The sequence below is a fragment of the Ambystoma mexicanum genome, chromosome 4p (assembly GCF_040938575.1).
Source record: "Ambystoma mexicanum isolate Mex_15411 chromosome 4p, UKY_AmexF1_1, whole genome shotgun sequence".
Lineage (NCBI taxonomy): Eukaryota > Metazoa > Chordata > Amphibia > Caudata > Ambystomatidae > Ambystoma > Ambystoma mexicanum.
Genome location: NC_090927.1, coordinates 850,808,862 through 850,833,277, shown reverse-complemented (window position 1 = coordinate 850,833,277; position 24,416 = coordinate 850,808,862). Strand labels below are relative to the sequence as shown.

The window sequence follows — 24,416 nt, the reverse complement described above, 5'->3', positions numbered from 1 at the left end:
GCACAATGCACGGGTTTCAATCCAATCATGAAAAAAGATTTTTCTTTACTCTTTCAGGGTTCTGTATAAGTGTTTTCATATCGACATCTACTGGAACCATAATTTGATAAACATAGGCAGTCCATTTCAGAACAAACCGATGACTCTAGGTAAACGGATATGTGGACAAGATGGCTAGAATCGACTCATCATTGGTGTTCACAAGACATTTTCTGAGTAGTGCGCATAACTGCCAATGATATTTTGCACTAAGCGACGTGAGACCTAGTTCATACCTTATACACGGGCCAGGTGTTGACTGTGGCACATTTAGAATTTGTCTCCAAAATGTGGCTTCTAATTTATCTAGATCTTTGACATTAGTAATATCTCTTGCCTCTAGACCATACAATAACACTGGTGTTACTTTTTGTTGCCAAAAGTGTAGTGCAGGGCTAATGGTAAATTTGCCATATTTATAGAGAATCAGTTTAGATTGAGATATTGCAGTGATCAGTTTGTTTTGCAATGACTGTTGATGTTCTATGGTAGATGAGTTGGCTTCCAATTGGGAACCCAAGTATTTGTAACACGGAACAATCTCCAAGGTGATATTCTTAACCATCCAGATATACTTTCTTCTTTGTGATGGCTTCGGAATATCAGCTGCTAGCTGCGATTTCTTTATATTCATGGACAACTCATTATCTTTGAAGTAAGTAGCGAGAGCAAATATTAGCTTCTGTAAATCTGTCGGGGTCTTGGAAATTAGCACAAGATCGTCGGCATACCATAGTGCTTGTATCACAGTACAATTCATTTTAGGCGAATCCGAAGCTATAGTGAGGAAGATTTCTTGAACATCCTGGATGAAAAAATTAAATAGGGCCGAGGCCAGGATACATCCCTGTTTCAGTCCTCTCGATGTTTCAATCACTGCAGATAACAAGCCCATTGTAGACAAGCGAACCTGAATGGACGTTGATGAATGTAAGGCAAATATAATATCAATTAAGTCTTGCGGACATTGAGCTTTAATTAGCTTTTCAATGAGTTTCACATGGGAGACTGAGTCAAACGCAGCATTTAAGTCAACGAATGCGAAAAACAAGGATGTTTTTGTTTTTTGCGCTTGAGCTTTTAACAAGTTGAGGATCATAAGATTAACGGACAAAACCTGTTTGATTTTGATCACGGCATTTACTTTCGTATGTCCATCTGTTAAAGTCCCTTAGTACTAGGCGATTGAAGATTTTGCCTGGAGAGTCCAGAAGCGCTATCGGACGATAGTTCGCCCGTGTGCCACGGTCTCCCTTTTTAAAAATAGGAACAATAACAGAGGTGCGCCAGGAGTCCAGAATTTTCTGAGATTTTAAAATACGCTGAAAGATGTTATTCAGGATTGTGGCCCAATGCTTAGGATGTTGTTTCACCATGTAGTTAGTAATACCATCCGGACCCACTGCTCGCGATGATGAAGACTTAGCTATTAGATCTTCTATAATATCCTCTAAACATTCCAGATACCAAAACGTTGTGGGTTGACTTTTATATTCAAAATGTTGAAAGGCCTTATCCGCATAGAGGGCCGTGAAATGTGATATCCATTGAAATTCCAAAACTCTGTTTAATTGGGACTGCAGATTATTAGTGTTTGCATTTACATTGAGTAGCTGCCAAATTTGTGTAGCATTCTTGTTTGATGTTGCTGCCAAAAATGCCTCTCCATCCTGTTGGTATAGCTTGCCTTTGTGGGATCTAACCCAGTTTTTATAGCGAGATTTTAACGCCTTAAGAATTTTGCTCCTCTCAGTCAACGGAAGATGTCTAGTTGCTCTTAATGCCTTTCGATGATCTTTTTTTGTTTGAAGCATTATTAGATCTAAAGTATGAAGATGTGATTTTCCAGATGGGATGTAGACATTTTTGTAACGTGACAAAGCCTCCACATATGAATTTGTATTCTGCGATTCATCTTGCATCATCAGAGTCTCATTTAACAATGTCAAGTTTCTTGGAGACCACTTAAAGTGAGATTTGGCATTATTAATGGTCAATATTTGAGGCATCCATTGTTGTTTGTCACAAACATCCTGACTATCCCTTTGCCAAGTCAGCATGAGCATGTGATAGTCACTTCTTGATTGCTTTATTACCTTGAAGCCAGTTGCTAACATAAAGAGCTCCTCCGATAGATATATATAATCAATAGTGCTTGTCGAGGATCCTCTTTGCCACGTCACCTGCGATGGAATATCTCCCGGGAGCAATCCATTAGCCATTCTCATGCTAACATGAGTCATAAAACTACACCATTTATTAATTTCCTGTGTTTTTTTTCCCATTTATGTATTTAATGGAATCGAGATTAAGGTCTCCAGCTAGTAAAACAGATGTTATTCCTTTGGTTTTAGCGATTATCTCAAACATTTCCGAAAGATCTTTGTAAAAACGGTCATCAGAGATGGCTGCCGGATTTCTATATAGATTAATTAGTGCCAACACTTGGGAATCAATCGAGATTTTTACCATTTGTATGAAATTATTCGGATTCGCCCAAGGTTGTAATTTTAATCTCGAACTCAATTTGACGGCAACTAGAAGACCTGCCATAGGGCGACCCTTTTGCGCCGGAATCGCAGGAATGATGGATACTTCATGATTGTCCCATATTGGAATAGAGCTTAACCAGGTTTCTTGTAGAGCTATAATATCCGCTTTACTGAGAGAATCATTATGATCTGTTAGTAAATGAGCATAGCCCCTCGTATTCCAACTCACTAATGACAAGGAACCAGGTTTCATCACACCCACATTTTGCTGCAATGGTGGTTATGTTTGAGGTATGTGTGGGTACCCAGTTGTGGATTCATCAAGAGTACAATTGACACACTGACATTCGATGATTGGAGACTTAAGACTTGTTTGTTTTTCTGAAATGGTCTCACAATTTTTCCTTTCTGGATCTTGGGCGAGTAAGAAGCCCATTTTAAAGAGTTCCATTCTAACTTGCCATAGAGAGTTCATCACTAAGCCAGACTTCATCCATAATCGAACAATGGCAAGGTTTACATCACATATAAATTCCACTTGATCGATGTCGGAAGTTAGATCTCCTAATTCCGGCACATCATTAAAGATATTAAGGACACTAGCACGTGATAAATCATATTGTGGATGTGGAGCAGCACATTTCAGTATTAATGTGTGATAATTTGCAAACACCTTTTTTCTTTTATGGTCCATCTTTTGCTGTTTGACTGAGGCTTCTTCAGTTTTAGTTGGATTTTTGCAAACTGACTTACTCATCGCGCTATTCGTCTTTTGGCGTGATAGGGATTCATGGACCAAAGTATTGTCGTCAGAGAATGTAACTTTATGGTGGTTTTCTCTCGATCGCACAGGGACATTCGACATCTGGAAATGGGTTGCAAAATAAGTTTCAATTGCAGACTTTATATTCTCATTCTGTTCGTGCTACGTGCCGATGTTGGGTAGATCTTTTATTGGTAACGGAGCAGTCGACTTCTTTGAGGTAAGTTGATTTATTTCTTCTCTGTATCTGACGTGATGTGTTACTGGTGAAGTTTCGCTGGAGAACTCTTCATGAGATGGACTGTTCACTACAGGATTCTGTTTCTCTTTTTTTGATGCTAATACCTTTGCTTCATTTGAACGTTGAAGGAGATCTGAATCCACTGCGGTTTTAATTTGATCGATCTGCAGTTGGTTTGTTTTTGTTGGAGCAACTTGACATGTAGTCTCAAATGGCAGAGCAGAATTGGTGATGCTTGAGACGGCTTCACAATTTGTCAGAGGGTTTGTTTTGTTGTGAGCATTCGGATTCACTGTATCAAGTGCCGTAACCAATTGGCTTAATGGAGAATGGTTCATAGGTGGCTGTGATTGATGTGGTGTTTGATTTGAAGAAGCTATCTTTTCAACCAATATATTGGCGCTACTCGTAGGATCATCGGGGGACTTCATAGATCTGGTCAAATCCACTGCGTGCAGACGTGAAGAAGAAATAGACGTTTTATTGCTTCTTTTTGTTGGTTGAAACGGTTTGGTAATAAGGTGCCGCGCTCTACCCTTTGAGCGAGAGCGTTTATTGAAGACTTCATAAGGCACTTTATTAGTTTGTTGATTAGATATTCGAGGATTGTTATCAACACTTATCCAAGAAGAGTTTGGATCAGTTGTTTTCGGAGCATCCACTTCAATTGGGCAGATAATATGTTCAAATGCAGGAACACTTAATGGAAGTGTTGCAGGTATGGTCAGAATTTCTACACTCCTGGATAAGTCATTTATAGAAACTTCATCTTGATGAGATTTCTCACTCTGAGACGGATGTGCTTGAATCCATAAGGTTATTTGGTCAATCTTTGCTGATTGTAAGTTGATTTTATGTTCGTGTTTCAAAAAGCTTGAACAAACTTTGTATCGTTGTATTTACTGCCACAAGCGTAACTTCCAGAAGCCCTACATTCACTGGTGCACCTTCTTTTTCTCTTGAAGATGCACAGTGTCTCGGCGTTGGTAGTATTTATGAGGCAGCTTCAGAAATAGTGGAATCCATTGAGCAACGCTGATGGTAGTCCGTGGCCGACATACTAGGTGACGTGCTCTTTCCTCTGACAGTCGTGTGAGTGGGTACTTTTAAAAATACATCCTCATTAGTTTCAACGCTTTCGGGCTCTTGGATTTCTTCAATTTGTTCTAGTTGTGGTTTCGAGACCTTATCTTGGTCAGAATGTTTGATTGTTTGCAACATAGTGTTATCAGACACCGGAAGATCTTCAAGCAGCTCTGGTTCCGCATTCGTCATTTTAACATTTGTTGAGGGTTCACTTTGGAATAAAGAGGGCATAGGGACCTGGGCCATTTGATTCAAACAGGCTTGTATTTCATTGTGCTTCTGAGGAGTACTTCCAGGGATAACATTTTGTTCTGGGTAGGCAGGAGTACCTACTTCAGTGGAATGACCCTTCTGTGGTGTTGAAATCGTAGCGTGGTGTTGAGTGTTTTTCAATGAGGGGAAAAATTGCCTAATGTCCTTACTCGCCGTGGGAGTTTTCAATCGCGTTTTAGTACGCAGTGTAAGTATGATGGACGTAGATGATGTGACTTTTCTTAAGTTACTTTTTAGTTTAGTTGCACTAGCACTTAAAGGTGAACCTAGTTGAACTGCCGAAAGCGCATGTTGGATTTAAGGTTGTACGGAACTAAACTCATGTTAGTTTCACTTAAGGTAACCGTTGACAGCTTAGATGTTATATTATTAACAATACTGAAAATGGAAAACAGTGGAAATATGCCTATTCACAACACTTTAAAGAAATAAAAACAATGCAACTCATGAATCATTACAAAGAACAAGCATATTTTAGCCCTAAATTTTGTAAACAGAAAACAATTATAGAAACAGAGCAAAATAAAAGTGTACAAAATTTCAAATTGAAATGTGTGCACGAAAACATTCAACACACGGGTGTAATTGAAAAAGCAAAAAAAAGATAGAAAAACATCAAAAAGCAAAAAACATAGAATACCTAGCCACAACACCGCAACACTGTGGCAAAGCGGGACTAGAGGGGACTTGCTTGGGTGCGCGTTTAAATAGTCCCGCCTCTGAAGAGGCAATGCCTAAAGAAAAGATGTAAACACAGGGTGTTTTAAAATGTCTTATAGTACTAAGTGCAATGAAAGTCAGTATTCAAGGATGGTAGATTCACCTTCTGGAGTATGTAGTTGAGCACGAAGAGAGCTTCCAGAGACTTGTAAATAACGTGACCAAATAGGAGCTGCAGCAACAAGGATCACCCGTGGCAAAGCGGGACTTGAGGGGACTTGCTTGGGTGCGCGCTCACAACAGTTTATATAGTCCCGCCTCTCAAAAGGCAATGCCTTCTGGAGTATGTAGTTCAGCACGAAGAGAGCTTCCAGAGACTTGTAAATAACTCAACCAAACAGGAGCTGCAGCAACAAGGATCACCCGCGACAAAGCAGGACTTGAGAGGACTTGCTTGGGTGCGATCCATACCTGTTGAAGAGCCCATAACCAGACAACCCTGGGCAGCACGGTACCCTATCAGACAGCCGTACCAGCCGCTGATACGAAACGAAGAGTACCTACAGGCGATCCATGAAGCGACCCAAAGAGCCCTAATGGAAGGCCAGTGGAAATGACACAAGGGCCTGAACAGACTTGTGAATGAACAAAAGCAGCTATCGAAGACAAGCACGCCAGTGCGAGTAGCTACGAAAATAAATGTAATGGACACAGAGAAGAGACAATGTTAAAACGTAAGGAAACGTTGCTACGAAACAAGATGGAAGCAACCGACCAGTTAAACGTGTGTTAAATAGGCTTGGAACGCAAGAGGCTAAAGAAAACGATACCGCTTGCAATGCTTGGTAGAAGTGTAGAGCGGCAAGCGCCAACCATATATCTACCTCAATAAGACACATTATACAAGTGCGACTCCATTTTGTAAAAGCAGAAATGTACCCAGGCTGCCAGAGGCCTGACAGGCCAAGTTTCGTAACCCAGCCAGAGGCAAGAGAAGGAGCGGAATCGAAACTCAACAAAGAGCGGCTCATGCCTAGGAAATCGAGGTCATCCAGAGAAAGGGAGGCGAGCGTCGGCTAACAAGACTCAAACTTCAGAGCGTACCAGCCTGCCCCATGACGGTCAAGATAAGGGGGGCTCATGCAGGTGGCGAGGCCGAAATAGAATTAAAGACACTAAAAGCTGGAAGCTGAAGCAGATTTATGGTGAACTAGCACGTGATCAGCCAGGCACGAAGAGGTACCACCGCCTGATTTCACCCAGAACCCGAGGATGCCATAACTTTTCCTGATAAGAGGCTACAGTTTCGAGGCCATACCCAGCCAAATAATTGTCACATAGCCCAAGATACTGATGGAAGGGAGGCACGGTGAAACTTGGGACACCAGGCACCTGGGTGTACATTCTTTATGCTGCTAATTAAAAGTGGAAATGTATGTCTAGGGGTGTAACCTGCCTAATCACAATGGACCAAGTTATATGGGGTCCTATATATTGTAGAACCAATGAGACATCGTACTTGCAGTGACGTCTATCATGTGTGATGTAGAGGGAGGGGTGTAGACGCCCACCCGATAAGTTATCCAATCCGCATGTTCCGTTATCATATACAGATATAGCACCTATACTTAAGTTACCTTTCCTAACCAATTATATTGCATGACAAGTTTTGTAGAATTAGACGTCAATGATGATGAATATTGCCTATAAGAATTGCTGTTCAACTGAAGTTTGTGGAAGTTGGAGCGAGACAGGTGATCACAACAATGCTGATTCCCATTTGTTTCCCTGTTTGATGTACTTGTCATTAAACAGACTTCCCTTTGCCAAACTACTGAGTGCTCATTATTGAGTCGTGTTGGAGTAAGTGAACCCTGCTCCCCATCCCTCGCATGGTGCAGCTATCCTGTTTTACAAGTTCTAGAGGGTGAGCACTGACCTATAGGCCCGTCGGTGAATTTCCCGCCCTCCTGTACACTTGGTAGCGTGAGGATGGTTACGGCCATTGATGATGGATTATGGATTATTGATTAATATAGTTATAAGACACCTATAGACTGACGGCACAAAGTAACTCTAGGCCTTCGGCAATATCACAAGTCCTTTCACCATTCCGGCTGAGTAGGCTGAGAAGCTTCCCGTGGACAATGATAGTGTAAAACCATAAAAAATCTGCAGTGGGTCTGAAGGAACCCTTCTCATTCCCACGGGCAGCCAATCGGATGAAAAAAAACATAAGAGGCTGAAGAGGAAGGGGCGGTGATCCCAAAGCTCCAGAGAGGAAAAAAGATGCTATCGGTGAGTGAAACAATGAACTCGTTACTTTGGCAAATGTCATGTAGGCATTAGAACAAGTAAGGGAAAGGTAAAGGAGGGTGGCGGAGATGACTGTGTATATATATATATATATTGTAATGACTCGAGCATAAGAGATAAAGAGTGGATACCGGGGTGACACCCGAGAGAAAAACAAGGGATACCAGGGGGGCACCTGAGATAAAAACGTAAGGATTTGCCTTGTTCCTGCACTTTAATACAGCGGTCAGAAGAAACGTGAACTCATAGCCCATATAATAAGGGACAATTAGACTACGGTGACGTTTAAAGACGCATCAAAGGAGTTTGTTTAAACTCCATGACGGGGTATTGATTAGAAGGCAGGTATATGGATGACCAGCTGGTGTCTGTCTAGTCTGTCAAGTGTCTGTCATATGTGTTCTGTTGTGCGTCAAATATAAGAGAACTGTATCATTGATTCTCCGAAATGAAATTTGGTTTTACGCGATTCTGTAACTGAGAGGGAATCGGCAATGAATTGATGGTTTTGAGTTAATTGATAGTATAAAATATTTTGGCGGGAAAAGATTGGATTGGAGCTTGCATATCTGGTGCTCGCTCATACTAGTAGAAGGATAACAAACTGTATAAATATTGTTGGTAACGGAATTGAAAATGGAGGAGGTCACCCCACTTGCGCATCTGTGCATGCAACTACCTAAGCATGCTCCTAAATTAAAAAAGTATAGCACAGTGTGGGTTAAGGGTACTGCCCACAAGATGTTTATGCCATGGGCACAGAATGGGTCCCTATCTAAAGCCGTTTTACAAAATATTATGACTTTTCTACATGCCACATATACAGGCAAGAAGCTAGAGAAACTGCTTGCTGTTCTAGAATTGTGGAAGATGTTTGCAGAGACGAAGGTGGAAGAACCACCCACAGACTGGATACTAAATGTATGTATGGAGGGGGGTGAGACGCCTACCGCGCCACCAGCCCCACCTGAGCCAGTCATTGAAGGGAGTAAGACAGAGGGGCTTTACCCGCTAAGAGAACTTAAGGCAGCCACGGGGTATAGCAACCCCGCATATGAGTCGCCTACGTACAGTAGTGACGACAATAAGGGAAAGGAACAGGAAAACAATATTGCCTCCGTGGTCCCTAGGGACAAGGAGAGACGCGAAGATGAAGGAAAAGATCAGGCACAGAGTTGTGCACCTCCTGATAAGGAGAGAGAGGGAAAGAAACGAAAGGGAAATGAAGGTAGAGCTGATGAGATAGCAGTCGCGAAAGACGAATGGATGGGAGGTCAGATATTGCTGAAGTTGGATGGAAAAGGAAGTGATATAAGGCCTAGAGAGAGGTCTGATGAGACGCAAAGGAGAGAGAGAGAGAGAAAAAGAGATGGAAGTAAGGGACGAAAGGACAAGAAGGAAGGATAGGCTAAAGCGAGAACAACTATACCGCGAAGAGCAAGAGAAATTTTGCTTCTACCGTTATATTGTTTGTTTTATGTGCTAAGTTGTTCCACTGTACAGCGCCTTGGTGTAAGGCGCTTTATAAATCAATAAATACAAATACAAATAGCTTGGTCGCAACCAGAAGGCAGCCTACAAGCATAATAAGCAAAGGTCGGAAGAAGAGCAAAGAGCACAAGAGAAGAAAATGAAGAGAAGAGAAGATGAGGAAATTAGAAGGGCAAAGGAACGTAGAAATGAAAGGATGAGGTAAGGAGGCAAGGCTAGAGAAGAAACGAAGAAGCGCAAGGGAATAGATGAGGAAGCAGAACGTAAGCGCAGACAGAGGGCACGAGATCTAGAATATTTGGAGCAGGAAGTTAAAAAACCTAATCCTGTTGTAGAATGGGAAGACATAGAAGAATTCTTTCCTGCACACGACTCTGTGCAAGGAATAAGTGGGACAAATATTGTAGATGACTTCGACACCCGAAGTATCGGGGAAACGATCGATAAAATAAATGATGAGATGGGGCTGGAGCAACTATCCCGAGGGGGAAGGGAAGATGAGCGCCCGGAGAGCCCTCAGCTATATGACACTGAGGATGTCACCCAAAGTAGTGGGAGCAGGGGACTGTCCCTAGACAGGCTGGAGATTGGGCAAAATGTAGAAGATGCAAGGAGTTGTGTAAACTGGGAGTATTCAGAATCTGACTCCGGTGAGGAAACGGAGGATGAGGCACACGATGAAGGGAGACGGTGCAAAAAACGGCTCCCAAGGGACCAAGGGGTATTATGGTCAGATGCTAGCGAGTCTGCAAGTAGGACACCGAAGTTTGCCGCGCAGTCAGGCCGACATGAAGGAACACCCCATGATAAGAGGGGGGTGTCAGCATCTGTCTATGCAGATAGATTAAGGGCATTTCCGGGGATACGGCAAGGCGAAAAGGCCACCCCAGTGATAGATAAGAGAGCTATGGGGAAAGAAAAGGAAGAGTGCGCATTCCAATTCCCGCTGCTAGAAAAGGGGGGAGCAAGACCACAATGTATTCCATGGCCACACATGGACGGAGAGAACCTTTAAAAATAAGCTTCCAATGCTGACATCGGAGGCCGGAATGTGGATACATGAGTTAGAGAAAATGATGGGGGGTGTAACCTTAGCTATAGGGTGAGGGAAATCTAGATCTAACTCATACATTGAAAGTAAGTGGAACTCAGGGATTAGTTTGAAGGCCGCTTTGGATACCCAATTGTGAAGTGGTGTCTCATGGAATGTATGGGCATTTATATTTCCACAGATTTGGGGACCAACTATAGCAGTGAGGACAAACTTGCTTTGGGCTTCTACATAAGGGAGGAAGCTATAATCAACATATAGACCCTCAAGTGAGTGGGTATTTTTTCATTGTTTGGAAATACTGACTTTTTACATACTGATGTCAGATAGGAACAGATTTATCTAACAGAGTAAACTCACTCTGTCTTACAGGGTGTTCATCCGCATCTGAGGTTTTTGTTCGAAAGAACTGTGAAAAAATAGAGTGATTGGAAGGCTCACATACTGGTAAGCATGTCCTCAGTATGTTCTAGAGTCGTCTATGTGAGGTTATGGCGGGCATAAAGCATTAATATGCCACATTTGTGCATTAATTTAGAGAGTTGAAGAGGACTTGCAAGAATTCACGTAAGAAATTGGGGATCTGCACTAGGAGCCAGAAAAGGTCCTAAAGCTACTAGGAAAAGAGAGGTATGTAATGAATAACATACCGTAGCACCCTGTTTTGGGGATCAGAGGGTTTGAGATGTATTTTGAGAGTCATACTTGATAACTAAATTACTAATAGGGTGTCTGTCCCTTGATTTACAGGGTTCTCCCTTCACCTTAAAGAAGATTTTTAATACCAACACAAGACACATTCCCCTGAAGAATGTCCTACATGGTTGTATATTAAGGACAGAAACTTGTACAAGTCGGGTGTTTTGAAACATACCAATATTAGATGGGCTGAATTCAGTAAGGCATAGGAATCCTAGTGTGATTTGTTACAAACATTTGAGATCCTGTGAAATTTAGGACAAAGTACTCACGTATGGAGATTCTATTTGTGTGGTTTTTAATGTGATGTATGTGTTTTACGTATGATGATCATTTTTATGATTATTTTATGAACTTGATGGCTAATGTTTAATGAAATTTTGTGATAATGAATTTTCATGTTTATGGGAAGAACCCAGAATGACACCAAATAAAACTTAAGACTGTCTTTTTGTATATAGAAATATAGATTCACAGAGCAAGAAGTCTTGTTTGATCCCTACCTGTGGCATTTTACCGTGTTGATAATAGAAACCTTAGCTATAGGGGACATTAAGGGCCTCCTAATCGCCATACTTGGTGAAAGAGCAGACGATGTATGGAAACGGGCAGGCTACCCTAGGGTAACCATAATGAACACCTCCCATGACGGAGCACCATTTAATAATTGTAGAGCAGCAGTGTGGAAAGTGCTGCGAATGCTATATCCAGACACTTGAGATATGGGAGCTATAATGACTCGGAAAATGAAAGAGTCAGAGGATCCGCTGATTTATATCCAGAATTTTTAAGACGCGTGGCTGCTCGAAACGCATGAGTCTTGGACGAAATCTATCCCTGTATTCTACCACATATTATGCCAGGGGTTGCCTGAACCAGTGCAGAAGCAGCTCAAAAAATTGGTAGGAGTAGAAGCAAAACCATGGGCCGAAATACAGTTGACAATTGCACACTACTGCAGATTGTTACAAGAAAAGAAACGGAAGAAGGAGGCAACTCGTAAGGGTGAGGAAGCAAAGCTGGTGCAAAAGAAACTCTCAAAGTATGCTCTTGAGGGAGCCATACTGACAAGCCCAGCTGAACCAAGAGCGCAATCAGTAGCTAACCCATCCCAGAATAACCAAGGTAGCGCAGGACTTTACCTGAGGGGAAGGGGTTTTGGAGGAAGAGGATGGCAGAGTAATCAGGGTGGGTTTCAAGGTAACCAGGGGGGCTTTCAGAATAATCAAAGTGGCTTTCAGAACGCGCAGATGGGCAGTCCAGCTATGTCAGATGGACAGATGGCCTGACCACTGCCAGTGTGTTGGCTGTGTGGAATGACAGGACATATGGTGCGCGTGTACAGAAGCCAAGGCATGTGGCAAAATAGCCAAGGGATGGCGGCAGGCATGGTGAATCAGCCAGCCGTCCCGCAACGGGGTGGTGCACAAAATCACACAGTGCAGCAGCAGGCACCAGGCTTGCAGCAGGGTGCACAGCAAGCGGTTCCACCCCCCACATATGGGGAACGTACCGCAGGGACAATCCCAGCAGGCACCACCGCAAATGTCACAGGGCACTAGCTCTGGAGGGGGAGTCAACCCTGGGAATGGGGGAAATCAGCAACTATACAGCGGGCCGAACTTATATGAACTAGGACAGCTCACGGGGGACTCTGATGTGTTCTAGCCTATCAGTGACACCAGACCCTAATAGGGAACCTAGGGTGAATGTCGTCATAAGCGGTAAAGAATATTCCTTCTTAGTTGACACGGGTGCGACGCGCTCGTGCATACGAGAAGGCAAGTTTTCCTTGTCCGGCGAAGCCATAGATACTCAGTTTCACGGGAGCTCACAGCGGAGTTCCCTTTAAAGACCCGCTCCCAGTCTCTGTGGGAGAGCGTGAAATGAATGTACCCTTATTATATTCACGTCAGACCCCAGTAAACATCCTGGGTCGGGACTTAATGACTAAATTGAATATGACAATCTCGTTTACCGTGAATGGTATAGTATGCTCCACTCCAGGAATGCATTATTCAAACGTGTGCAAAATGATCAGAGCATACTCCGGACGTATAGCCATGAGAGCTATACCATTGGAGCCAGAAGTCTTCGCATTTGGTGTGCGGGTACTCATGGCGGGATTGCCAGGCCTCGCAGATAGAACTATGAGGACACCTGATGAGTTTCTATTCAGACCCAGAATACCTATGCACGAAGAGGAGGGACAAGTATTTCCCTTAATGATACAATCTGCCGCAGTACGAGGGAAAGTGGTATTGGTCGAAGGATATGATGACAAAGGCAGACAATGGTGTGCGATTATCACCATCGAAGAAGGGTATCGAGTGACTGACGTCACCGATGACGAGCTGTTCGAAGAACACCCTGACCTAGAAGAGACACGGGTAGAAGTGAGTCTCATATTTTTGGTCCAAATGATCTAACGGGAGGTGCCACAGAGAATGATTTTGGCGCTAATACATCCAGAATACTTTCATGACGACATGCCTGTCGCGGTATGGACTACAGGGCCCTATAATGTAGGCCTCCTGAAGGGGGCAGGTGAAGTGAAAATTAAACTGAAACCAGGAGCAATTTTACCAAGAGCACAACAATATCCTATGTCCAGAGAGGCAGATGAAGGGATTGTGAAGACAATTTCCGCCATGATGGACCTAGTGACGTCAGAATCAACTTGCAACACGATGATTTACCCTGTCAAGAAATCAAAGGGAGGATCTTAGCGTTTAATCCAAGATTTAAGAGCATTAAATGATATAGTTGAAGCTGAGTTCCCTCTAGTCCCTAATCCATCCACAATTCTATGCAACATACCCACTGAGGCAAAATATTTGACGGTGATTGACTTGAAAAATGCGTTTTTCTCAATCCTGTTGCACCTCACAAGACCTGACGTCATTCCCTTTCAGGCAAATGCGCCTGAAAAGCACAAGGCTGTCACAGGGTTACTGCGAGTCTCCATCCATTTTCAAAAGAGTCCTGCAGATAGACCTAAGCAATATTGCAGTAAACAGTGTTGTTTTGCAGTATGTGGATGACCTTCTAATCTGCAGCGTCACTGCGGAACAATGCAGGCGCGACTCTGTCCAGCTATTGACTATCTTGGCTGAGAAATGGTATAAAGTTGATAAGGAAAAGTTACAATACTGTCAACGAGAAGTGCTGTACATAGGCCAGCTAATCTCACACAAAGGGAAAAAGGTAACCCTAGAAAGGGCTGAAGCTATCATGAACACGGCTAAGCCACTTACGATAAAACAAACACAAAGCTTCTTAGGCTTGTGCAATTATGTCAGAGCATGGGATCTTCGATTACAGCTCGTATACCAAGCCCTTGCTTCAGGCTTTGAAGAAAGCCCAAGGAAAACAAAGGGAGGAATTGAATGGACAGAGGCAATGGAGAAGGGGTTTGCAGAATTTAAGGGGGCATTTGTAAGGCCCAGGCTCTAATGATCCCAAATTATGCAGAGGAATTCTACCTGTTCTCACATACCAATGGCATCTTTATGACGGCAGTCCTCGCTCAGCGAACCTCCCTGGGGTACAAGCCCCTAGCAGATTACAGCGGGAGACTGGACCCGGTTATGAGGGGCCACTTTCCATACAAACAAAATCTAGCCGCTGCCGCATTTGCCATTGAAAAGGCATCATCCATTGTGATGGGGTGCTCCATGACATTGTACGTTGAGCACTCGCTATTCGCCATACTAGAGAAGCCAAAGGGCACACTGAGAGAATGTAAACTGCGGAAGAATCTTTGAAGCCCCAGGAATGACAAAGGGAACCACAGTTATTATAGACCATTACTGGGCGTGTGGATCCAAGGCATACATAAGACTACTGAAAAACTGGGGAGGCATATGCACACTGGTGAACGTCCACGTTCCCGCGCTAGTGATCCCTAAGAATGACCTGAATTTGGACAGTTTCCCAAAAGCAGATGCTCATCTAAGGAGAAGGAGATCCATGGAATTGGCAACCAGGATGAAGAGAGAAAATTACTTTTCTACCAAATCAGAAGAGGCATTCCATGCAATCCCATACGAACACAGGCTGTTCAGCCTCACCTCAACAGTGTTCACCACAATGCTCTTGCCACACATCCAAATTGGAGTGAATGCTAAATGGTTGCAGATAACCAGATGGGAGTTATTGCAGACCATCAATACCACTATAAAAGGATTTAACTCAATCAAAGAAGAGCTGAGAGACCCTCCAGAACAGATATGTGCTTGACATGATCACAGCAATGGATGGAGGTGTATGTGCAAAAATCAGAGAATCATGTAGCACATTTGTACCATCGCACGATGAAGAAAACGGAACCTTAACAGAAGCCATAAGTATGTTGACAAATTTGAAGAAGGTATGGACAATGTCCGCTAATGACCTGGAACAAATATGAGCATGTGAAAACAGCAAGGAGTTTGAAATGGGTGATAAAAATATGGCCTCCGAAGTCACACACATTCACACCATCATGTACAAACCCTGAAGAGGATGAGCATGACACTGAAGAATCAAAGGAAATAAATGCAAAGGAGATCGCAGAAGTGGTCGATGAACTGACCAGAGGGGGGAGTTTAGAGGAGGTCCCAGACATGGCCTGCACCCCTACCCTTCATTTCGAGGTACCAGGAGAGTACTCACCAAGGTATGTGACGAATGAGGAACAAATGAACCAACAAAGAGCTGCACTGGGGCTCTGCCCAGTGTACATCAGAAGATCCATACCTGTCGAAGCGCCCATAACCAGACAACTCGCGCAGCACGGTACCCTATCAGACAGCCGCACCAGCTGCTGATACGAAACGAAGAGTACCTTCAGACGGTCCATGAAGAGACCCAAAGCGCCCTAATGGAAGGCCAATGGAAATGACACAAGGGCCTGAACAGACTTGTGAATGAACAAAAGCGGCTATCGAAGACAAGCATACCAGTGCGAGTAGCTACGAAAATAAATGTAATGGACACAGAGAAGAGACAAAACGTAAGGAAACGTTGCTACGTGACAAGATTGAAGCAACCGACCAGTTAAACGTGTGTAAATAGGCTTGGAACGCAAATCGCTAAAGAAAGCAATACTGCTTGCAATGCTTAGTAGAAGATTAGAGCGGCAAGCGCCAACCATATATCTACCTCCAATAAGACACATTATACAAGTGCAACTCCATTTTGTAAAAGCAGAAATGTACCCAGGCTGCCAGAGGCCTGACAGGCCAAGTTTCGTAACCCAGCCAGAGGCAAGAGAAAGAGCGGAATCGAAACTCAACAAAGAGCGGCTCATGCCTAGGAAATAGAGGTCATCCAGAGAAAGGGAGGAGAGCGTCAGCTAACAAGACTCAAACTTCAGAGCGTACCAGCCTGCCCCATGAAGGTCAAGATAAGGGGGGCCTATGCAGGTGACGAGGCCGAAACAGAATTAAATACACTAAAAGCTGGAAACTGAAGCAGATTCATGGTGAACTAGCACGTGATCAGCCAGGCGCGAATAGGTACCACCGCCTGATGTGACACAGAACCCGAGGATGCCATAACTTTTCCTGATAAGAGGCTACTGTTTTCGAGGCCATACCCAGCCAACTAATTGACACATAGCCCAAGATACTGATTGATGGAAGGGAGGCAGGGTGAAACTTGGGACACCAGGCACCTGGGTGTCCATTCTGAATGCTGCTAATTAAAAGTGGACATTTATGTCTAGGGGTGTAACCTGCCCAATCACAATGGACCAAGTTATCTGGGGTCCTATAAATCGTAGAACCAATGAGACGTCGTACTTGCAGTGACGTCTATCACGTGTGATGTAGAGGGAGGGGTGTAGATGCCCACCCGATAAGAATCCGCATGTTCCGTTATCATATACAGATATAGCACCTATACTTAAGTTACCTTTCCTAACCAATTATATTGCATGACGAGTTTTGTAGAATTAGACGTCAATGACGAATATTGCCTATAAGAATTGCTGTTCAACTGAAGTTCGTGGAAGTTGGAGCGAGACAGGTGATCGCAACAATGCTGATTCCCATTTGTTTGCCTGTTTGATGTACTTGTCATTAAACAGACTTCCCTTTGCCAAACTACTAAGTCCTCATTATTGAGTCGTGTTGGAGTAAGTGAATCCTGCACCCCCATCCCTCACATGGTGCAGCTATCCTGTTTTACAAGTACTAGAGGGTGAGCACTGACCTATGGGCCCGTCAGTGAATTTCCCACCCTCCTGTACACTATTACCACCAGATTACAAGGAGGTTCCAGGGTGACAGAGGTGACTTTTCCTAGTGGATCCTGGGCAACAAGACTTGTCTTCGCTACAAGCGGTTGAGGAGTGTCTGGCTTGTGAAGGCATCGTGAAGAAGGACACATAAAACAGATTTCAAATTCAAACTATCAACATGTATTAATTTAAATGTCAAGAAGGAAAAAGACCTAACTTGCCCTATGCTAAGGTGGGATTTCCCTACCTAAATAAAACTAAGGAGAATAAGAGTCAAAAAGTTCCAATGAAGAATCTGTCTGTTACCAAAACCTATGCGTGCCCTCACAACTAGAACTATACAGTTATAGTTGATGGTTTGTTTCATGGCTTTGTAACTTTATGCTTCTTGTTTACTATGTATTCTTGTTGTTGTATTGTAAAGCGCTTTCGCGTAATGCGCTATATAAACCTAATAAATACAAATACAAATATGCAATGTGCAGGGATGTCCGCAACCAACAGAAAACAGTGTTCAACACAAAGCCTTGAGATTCTTCCAGCTTGTTGCTTCCTTTCAGCTCCCTTCCCCAAGTATAAAACAGTTCAACAAAGTAAAGTCTCAAAATCCCCTTATTTAGAATTTTAATGCAAAGAAGTCTCTTAAAGTCCCAAGGTTTCGTTCCCCAAGTTAGGACTCGGGATTCCCTTCATTATGTTCCAATTCACACAAAATGACCATGAAATTAAATGCTTCTAATCCGGGCTCGGGGCTCCCTTCCCCAAGTTCCAAAAGAAACACATGTCTATCTTCCACAGTTTGGTTAATGTTGTTTTCAAATGCACAATTCAAATGATTTTGTAGTTTTCCCCCGGGTTGAAATTGTCTGTGTATCAGGCCACAGTGTCCTTTGTCTCTGTATTCTTGTCACCTTTTGGTTTCAAAGCTTTGATTCTGTTTATCAACAAAGTCTTAATTCAATGTGGTGTTCAATAATTAAACCTCTGGCTTAAGGTTTGTGTTTCCTTTATATGGAGTTCAATAAATGTTCATTTCACTTTAAGTTTATAATTCAATGTTTGGAGACCTTCAAAAACGTGTTTCCCGTTACATGTGACCACCCCAATGCAGGATATTCTCTTTTGTTCACTGGTAGAAACATAAAACTGTTTCTTTTGCTTTAATTGGATAGTTCGGTGTTCAGAGACTTTCGAGAACGTGTTTGTTGCTACACGCAATCATTCTGATACAATGTTTTTCCCTTGCTTGTATACTTAACAGGTATAAATGTTCGTTCCACTTTAATTAAGCTGTTCACTCTTTGGATACCTTCTAAAACGTGCTTTCTGCCGCATGCGACCACTCTGATATAATGTATTTCATGAAATGCTTGAGTACACATGCGCACTGGATTTCTTAAGCCCCAGAAACTCACCCGTTGCTTAGGATGTTTGTGCTGCGGCGTGAATCACACAGTCTCTTTCCTCTAGTGCCGGGGCTCCAGTCTCTGCCCCTCAGACACGCCTGGGGGAACAAGCACTTTTAACAGAAAGGAACAGGGCAGCCTTCCATTACAGCTGCCTTCACCTCTCTTGGTCCACTCCAGGGAGTCCCCACGCCATGCTGAATGGTCCTCTGCTGCATGCACCAGCCTCCAGGTCCTTTTTCCTGTCATTTCTCTCTGCCACCTGATTGGGCCACATTTATACATCTGCAGCCCCTTGACAGGCTGCACGTGTGAATGATTAGTCAGTCCTGCCTGACTCCAGTTAAAGGGACATGCCTGACCTTGACTGCTCCTAGCAGTCATCTTCCTCTTCCCAGTACTATAGTGGTAAAGAACATAGTTTTCATTGCTCTCAGTTGCCTTTTCTTCGTCCCAGTACTGTCAAGTGTCAGTGGTGGAGAAATGAAGGGAGCTGACTTATAAGAGCCCATAAAGGTTGTGGAGGGGTTGGGTTGGTTGTCACCAGGGAAAGTTGGATTCCATGGCCCTCCTAAGGGTACCCCACTCTCTATTCCCAAGGGTCTCCACCCAGGTGATCCTCCCTCCCTTCTCCGCCCTCAGGGTCAGGATCCACTAGCAATGGCCTTTCCCTGGCCACCTGTGCAGATGATCCAAGGGGTTTAGGAGTGTGAATACCTTCCTATTTCTCACAGGTTGCAGATGGTAACTGCAGACAATTAGAAATCACCACAGGTGAATGCTTTGCCTTCTCAGTCCCCTCCAGTAGGATGTCAGACATCCTTATTCATTTTCATCCATTGGATAATATCAGACAATGCCTGGGTCTTGCAAAAACTGTGCAGGATTCTTGCTTGGACCTGCACAAGTCTTCCACGCAAGGATTCCTTTCCTACCAGTACAATTGACGTCAGAGGATGTGGCACTATTGGACGAGGAAGTGGAAGCCATATCACTGAAGAAAGCTATAGGTCTGCTTCCCTGCACCCCAGGAATTTCCTGAGCAATGTATTTTTGTTTAAAAGGAAAGGGAGGGTTTGCCTAGTCATAAACACAAAGGAGTTAACATGTTGGTGGTCTACTGCTATGTCAATATGGAAAGGTATCAATTTTGTCAGAGACATTTTGTTGGAATGTCATTGGCTGGCGAGTGTAGATCTCTGATGCAGATCTCATTGTCGCCATTTTCAAGTCTCACAGAAGATTCCTCCAGTTCTGCTGGAGGGCTAGATTCTGGGAGTTTGCATGCCTACTCTTCGGGTTGCCATTTGTCCCCTGTTGATGGGGCCAGCAGCTGTCATTCCCAGGAGCCAAGAGATACAAATGGGTATATATTTAGACAGCATGGTTTTCATGTTCTACAGTGCCCAGCTCCTCATGGAACAGGTGCTGAGGAGTCTACTTGCTGCAAGGACTAAGAGTCATTATCAAATGGGACTAATCTGAACTACTTCCCCCTCCTAATGGATAGATGCCTGAGTTTTCCACGTGGACACATTGTGCATGACCCTACATCTGCCCTCCGGTGAAGTGAGTGTCATTGAGCGGAAGATATGTTATGTCATTAGAAATGGCTCAACCTCCATCAAGGACATGGCGAGATTACTGTGCCTCTTAGCCTCCTCCATCCAAACTATCCATCCAAACGATGTTTGCAGACCCTCTGCAGTACCAAGCACCGCAAAAATCTCGCATCTGCAAAGGAAATGGTCCTATTGCCAGATTGTTATTTTGAACAGAGAAGCTCTGACCGAACTCCATATGGATATGCAGAATGCCGGACGTATATGACTTCTTTTTGGACTTAATTATAGAATCTAATGCTAGCTGCTCTGGCTGGTGGTCTCAAGTTTGTAGATAGCTTGCTGGGGGAAATTCTTCCCAGGCAAATTAGAATTGCAAAGAAACTTCCTGTAGCTCCTACTGGGCTCTTTAATGATCGGGTACTGCACAATTTTCACGTTGATGCATTTTTTCTTCTCTTAATGGAACACATTCCTGTGGATTGCTGTATAAATCACTTGGGTAAGACAAGGTCCTTCCTCCTGTCATTGCTGAGAAAGGATCTTTGATATTATTGCTTGTAAATGAGGATGTCAATAGTGGGCAAGTACCGCCCAAGCCGAACAACTGCAGGGGCACTTAGATTCAAGGTACCGCAGGATTCTAATCGATTAGTTACTGTATTCGTATGTCTCTGCATTTACGATGTTCCGGAGATACTGGATTCCTCTGCTCGTAGACCTTTTCAAATTCAGTCTCTGGAGGCCAGAGTTCTTCACCCTTGGGGCAGGTGCTTTTATCTACCCCAGGAGCCCAGAGAGGGAATACGCCTTTTCCCCTTCTGTCATAATTACAAAAGTGAGAATGGAGAGGGTGTTGTTGTTGATAGTGACTTCCTGGTTGACGGCAAAAGGCTTATACTTGGTTCTTGTGGAACTCTTCTCTGATTTCCCACTCCTACTTTCCCTGAAATAGAGCATTCTGGCAGATGCAGTGGGGAGGTTTCTGCACCTGGACGGGTCACTGACACTAGTCGCCTGGATGGTGTTGGGCATGTTGGCGCATCTGCTTTTTGCTTTGGTTGTTGGACTTGTCTGCCAGTTATGGGGAAAGAAACAGCAACAATGGCGGCAAAACCCTTGTGCGTGCCAAAAACCTACAAAAACTGTGTGCTTCAGCACACAAAAAGAGGGATGCACAACCTGCCACCCATGGTACATGTGCGGTAGAATAGAGCACACCCTGCAGAAATGTGCCAGTGGACTCCATGAGAGAAAAGCAGCACTCTGCAAGTGAAACCCCAAAATGTGCCTACACATGACATTTGATTTGTTGCTAAAAACTCCTAAATGCCGATATCCAACACTTCTCCACATTCAAAATCTTGCCTGGTGCTAAAATTCATTTATCAAATGAAGCATTGTGAAACCTACAAAGTCTGAAAACTAACAGCCTCTATGCCAAAATATGGGTGCAGTACCCAGGGCTACCTGAATGACAGCTGTAAGTGGAGTACTGAGGAAACTTTATTTATTTATTTATTCATATTTGTTAAGCGCACAGAAGCAGCCCTGAGGCATCGTGGCGCTGGTTACAACAATAGCGATACTTAGTTTCAACATAGCGGCATATAGGCATGCAGGTTTAGACAATAGAAACATTAGCTGTGTGTGTGTATGTTTGGCTGTAGGTAGAGGTAGTTTAGTTAAAGAGAGGTTTTGAGTTTTTTTCTAAAAGCTGTAAGGGAGCATTTTGGTCTTAGAGCGTGAGGGAGATTGTTCCAGAGTCTGGGTGCTATGTAGGGGAAACCCCAACCTCTCCCTGTAATCTTGTTGATATGTGGTACATTGAGTTGGTTAGTGTAGCATAGTCTGGTAGGTCTGGATGAGGCCGGTCTTTGAAAAGCATCTGAGAGATATGATGGTGCAGTGTGATGGATGAATTTGTGGGTAGTGTCAGAACCTTGAAGGTGATACGTTCTTTGACAAGCAGCCAATGAGCAGATTGTCTTGCATGTGAGATGTGGTCCCTTTTGGAGATGCTTAAGGCTGCTCTCAGAGTGTTATTTTGAGTGACTTGAAGTTTGTTTAGGTTTTTTTCAGAGGTACCAGCTAGGAGTGCGTTACAATAGTCAAGTCTAGCACCTATGGTAGCTCGGGCTATTGATAGGCAGTTTTCTTTGGTGAGGAATGGTTTGATGGCGTTGATGAATTTGGTGCTTAGTGCGGATGCGGAGATAATGGCACTGACTTGTTTATCCATTGACAAGGTTGCATCAATGTAGACCCTTTAGCGTTTTCACAGAAGATAGGACTGGGATAGTGCAGTTGTCAATGTTAAAATTGACATAGAGACTATCAAGCCTGGCAAGTGTAGACTTTTGTCCAAGGATCAGGATTTGTCTTATCCCCATTAAGACATAGGCCGTTAGTGGCCATCCAGGCTTGAATAGTGTTGTATATATGCTTTTGGGCCAGGGCGTCTGTGTGGTATGACCCAGTTAGGGGGAGGAGCACTTGGGTGTCGTCTGCGTAGTTGGTGTAGGCGATCCCAAGTGCATCCAGTTTATCGAAAAGAGGCTTTGTAAAGAGGTTGTACAGCGTAGGTGCTGTACAAGAGCCTTGTGGGACACCACAGTGAATTATCGATGGTGTTGCGTTGGATGTGTTTGAAAAGACTTTCATGGCGGCCCTCCCTTCTAAAAAGGATGTTATCCATGAGGTGGCTTGGTCTGAGAAATGTGCAGAGTGGGAGAGGTGTGACGTGAGGGTCTTGTGGTCCACTAGGTCGAACGCCGCTGAGAGGTCAAGGAGAAGGAGAAGGGCGGGTTTACCTGTGTCCAATATCTTAGTTATTTGGTTTTTAAGGTCCAGCAGACCAGTCTCTGTTCCGTGGCCTTTGCGGAAACCTGACTGTCTGGTACCTAGGATGGAGTTTGTTTCAAGGTATAGTTGGATTTGGCTGTGTGCCACTTTATCTAGCATTTTGAGAAGGAACGGGACTGTCGTTATAGGTCTGTAGTTGTTGGGCAGCGTGGTTTCGAGAGTGGGCATTTTTAGAAGTGGGCGCACCCAAGCTTCTTTGAACTGTCTGGGATGGAGCAAGTCTTGAAAGAAGCATTAATTAATGCAGTAATGAGTGGGGCAAGTGATTCAGCACAGTCCTTAATTAACTTTGGAGGGCATGTATTGCCTTTGCAGGTCGATGGTTTCAGATGTTTAAGGATGTCCAGGACTTCTGGTTCTGAGACTTTGTTGAAGGCAAATTTAGGGATGTTAAGGTTTGAGATTGTGAGTGCTGACTCTGTTTCGGTAGGGTATTGTAGTGGTCAAGGATTTTGTTTTGTAGGAGGTCTATTTTGTTGAGCATGGCAGCTTGGATACTGTTGCACCAAGCTTCATCCTTAGCGATCTCGTCAGTAGAACTGGGAGGCACTGTAAGCTCTTTAAAGATGGAGAAGAGTTCTCTTGCGTGGGTCTTAGAGTCTGATATTCGACGGTTGTATGACTCAGATTTGGCATTGAAGATGGCAGCTTTATATTTTTTTGCGATGACTTTGAATACGTTTTTGGTGATGTTGCACGGGTTTGCCTGACAATCTTTGAGCGCCTGGCGCTTGTTGTTACGCAGAGCTTGGAGGTCCTCTGTGAACCATGCATTGGAATGGAAGGACTTTTTTTCTTTTTTTCTTTTAGAGGAGCAATGGAATTTATTGCATTAGTGAGCGTATCCTTGAGGATGTCTGCTAGAATGTTAGGATCTTGTGAGAAGGGTGGGGCGAGGCATGGAGTGAGAAAGGGGCGTAGGTTGTCTGCAGTAAATTTTTTGGAGCTTCTGGTTAATGTGGCAGATTTATGTACTAGTGTTTTTTTGGTAGGTGTCGTGGGGATAGTGAATTGTATGCAGCTGTGATCTGTCCACGGGAGGAATGTGTTGGAGGTGATAGAGGAGTTGCAGTTATGGTCGGCCAGCCAGTCTAGAGTTCTGCCTTTAGTGTGGGTGGGCGACACAATTTTCTGTGTGAAGTCTAAGTTGGAGAGGTCCTCAAGGAAGGAGATTGCTGTTTTGTCCTCGGGATCGTTTAGCCTAGATTAAGATCACCTAGGAGTATGGTTTTGGTGGATTTTTTTA

At 43.7% G+C, this 24,416-nt stretch overlaps 1 protein-coding gene across 1 annotated transcript in view; it reads left to right on the top strand.

Moving 5' to 3' along the window:
• Positions 1 to 24,416, top strand: part of KLHL32 (kelch like family member 32) — a 2,034,348-nt gene that overhangs the window by 410,976 nt on the left and 1,598,956 nt on the right. The gene's annotated exons all lie outside the window — the stretch shown is intronic.